The sequence below is a fragment of the Oryctolagus cuniculus genome, chromosome 9 (assembly GCF_964237555.1).
Source record: "Oryctolagus cuniculus chromosome 9, mOryCun1.1, whole genome shotgun sequence".
NCBI lineage: Eukaryota > Metazoa > Chordata > Mammalia > Lagomorpha > Leporidae > Oryctolagus > Oryctolagus cuniculus.
In genome coordinates, this window is record NC_091440.1 from 90,860,339 (window position 1) to 90,863,461 (window position 3,123).

The window sequence follows — 3,123 nt, forward strand, 5'->3', positions numbered from 1 at the left end:
ACGTGTGGATCATGCTGTTTTTGTTTTTGTTTTGAGGCAGCAGACATCTTTCAGCACTGCCTTCTTGGCCTACAAGTTTTTCTTTGGCCTCAGCTTTGGGAGGGGCAGGAGCTTCCTTCTTCACCTTCAGGGATATCTGAGTGAAAGCCTTCTTAAGGTTTTGAATTACTCTCTCCTGTACTTCCTTTATAGCCTGAAGACTCTATTAGTGTTCTCAAGAGAAACACAATCAATAGGACATATAGATAGATAAGAGGCCATTGATGATGGGAATTCGCTGCCTTAATTATGGAGGCTGAGAAAGTCCATGATCTGGGATCTGCAAGCTGGAAAATGAGGAAAGCTAATGTGATTCAGACTAGTTGTGAGGCTGAGACCCTGCTGTGCCACTCTCTGAAGTCCGAGAGTCTGTCTGATTTAGAAACCCGGAGCTCTGATTTCCTAGGGTAGGAGAAGATGGATGTGCTAGCTTCAGAAAGGAGCATTTTTTTAAAGACATTTACTGGGGCTGGCGCTGTATTGTAGCAGATAAGGCCACCACCTGCAATGCCAGCATCCTAAATGGACGCCGGTTCGAGTCCCTGGCTGCTCCACTTTAAATCCAGCTCCCTGATATAGCCTGGGAAAGCAGTAGAAGATGGCCCAAGTCCTTGGGCTCCTGCACCCACGTGGGAGGACCAAGAGGAGGTTCCTGGCTCTTGGATTGGCGCAGCTCTGGCCGTTGCAGCCAATTGGAGAGTGAACCATCGGATGGAAGACCTCTCTCTCTACCTCTCCTTCTCTCTCTCTGTGTAACTCTTACTTTCAAATAAATAAATAAAGACTTACTTATTTATTGTGAAAGTCAGAGTTACACAGAGAGATCTTCCATCTGCTGGTTCACTCCCCAGATGGCCACAACGGCAAGTGCTGGACAGGGCTGAAACCAGGAGAAGGGGCATCTTTTTGTTTAGTCCAAGTTTTCAGCAGGTTGAATGATGCCGCTCCACAGTGGTGAGGATAGATCTTCTTTACTCGATTTACTGATTTGAATGTTAATCTCTCCTAGAGCAAGTACAACCAGAAATAATGTTGTCCAGGTATCTGAGTATCCTTTAACTTAGCCAAGCGAACATAAAATTAATCATCACAGGGCTCTCTCCAGTACTTTTTGTAGCATAAGTCCACTAGCAACAAGCTCCCTTAGCTTTGTTATGTGGAAATATATTAATTTCTTCTTCAATTTTGAAGGTTAGTCTCCAGTGATAGTTTGTTTTTTTCTTTGTTCATCTTTTTCAAAAGTTTTTTTTTATTTTTATTTTTTGAAAGGTAGAGTTATAGAGAGACAGCAGGAGAAACAGAGAGGTCTTCCATCCACTGGTTCATTCCCCAAATGGCTACAATGGCCAGGTCTGGGCCAGGCTGAAGCCAGGAGCCAGGAGCTTCATCCGGGTCTCCCATGCAGATGCAGGGGTCCAGGCACTTGGGCCATCCTCTGCTGCTTTCCCAAGCCATAGGCAGGAAGCTGAGTGGGAAGGGGAGCAGCCAGGACTTGAGCTGGCGCCTATTTGAGATGCTGGTGTGGCAGGTGGTAGCTTTACCCGCTGTGCTGCAATGCTGAACCCTGCTCATTTTTGTTTGTTTGTTTGTTTGTTTTAAATGGGTTGTTTGGTTTGTTCTTGTTGAGTTCTAGAATTCGCTATGTGTAGAATTTTTTTGTTGTTGTTCTTGGAGCTTCCCGGATCTGTGGTTTGGTGTCTGTTATTAATTTTAGAAAATCCTGGCCCACCTGCTTCCCGTCCCCTCCCCAGGTTCAGGATGGGGCTGGCAGGTGAGTCAGCGGTTCCCTGATCCAGCCCAGAAAGGGACAGAAGGGGACAGAGCTGTCGAAGCCAGGCCGGTGGGGAGTCTGCTTCTGCAGGGAGAAGGGCTTGTGCTGCTCTGCTGGGACAGCCCTTGGTCTCGGTAAGAGCATCCCTGGTTGTGATACCACCTTCCCTGGCCCCGCCGCTCCCAGCAAAGACTGCTTCCGGGTCACTGGCGGAAAAACAACCTGGCAGTGATGGGGCTAAGATTGGGAACTGCCCCTTCACCTGGAGATTGCTCATGGTCCTCTGGCTTCTTCAGCGTCAGCACTGTTGACACCAGGAGGCGGACGGAAACAGTAGGAAGCTATGCCCAGGAGGGCAGCTCTGTCCCTGCTATAGGGCACTAAAGTCCACACAGATGCCAAGATGGGCGAATTTCTGGAGGTAGCTTTGTCAGCTGGCAGCTCTGAACCCCGAGTTCAACACAGCTCAGGCAGACATATTTGCCAAATTTTCTCTCTATCTCAAGAATTCAAACCCAGAACTTAGGGAAAATCTGGTGAAAGGGGACTTCTGAAAGGTTTTAGACAATTACCTGACATCCCCACCATTCCTAGAAGAAGTGGATGAGACAAGTAGCCAAGATGAGGCTATCTCTCGGAAGAAGCTTCTGGATGGCAACGAGCCCACCCTGGCTGACTGTAATCTGTTGTCCCCAGGAAACAGCACCCAGGACAGGTAGTGTGTCAGAGGTGCAGCAGGCTCGCCATGCCAGAGGTGTTTTGAGGAGTGCATGTGAGCAAAGCCTATGTTCTGGAAGAACTCACCTCTGCCCATCCAGATGGTGGGATTGAACTGGTCTGCAAACAAGAGACTAAGACCCTCAGGGAGGGCCCTGCTGGGGCTCCCTCAGCGCTCTTGTTCTCCATATTCTCCACAAAGACTCTGGGTGGTTTCCACATTGCTACCCAATGGACACATTTCAGTATGGCAGGGGATCCTGGAGCACTTAGGTGGGGCTGGGGTGGATAAGGAATGGAAGGAGGACCTGAATGACATTGTTAGTATGGGTGGGATGGATAGACAGTATATTTCAGAAATAAAATACAGAATGAAAACAAATTTAGAAAATTCTCAACCATTATTCACTCAAATATTTTTAAGCTGTATTTATTTATTTATTTTAAGATTTTATTTATTTATTTATTTGACAGGTAGAGTTACAGACATTGAGAGAGAGAGACAGAGAGAAAGGTCTTCCTTCTGTTGGTTCACACCCCAAATGGCCACTGCAGCCAGAGCTATACCGATCCGAAGCCAGGTGCTTCTCCTGGTC

The 3,123-nt window shown here is 47.5% G+C and overlaps 1 pseudogene; it reads left to right on the top strand.

Annotated features, from left to right (window-relative positions):
• Positions 1-288: 288 nt before the first annotated feature.
• On the top strand, positions 289-2,787 carry LOC100345585 (chloride intracellular channel protein 1 pseudogene; annotated as a pseudogene).
• Positions 2,788-3,123: the final 336 nt, after the last annotated feature.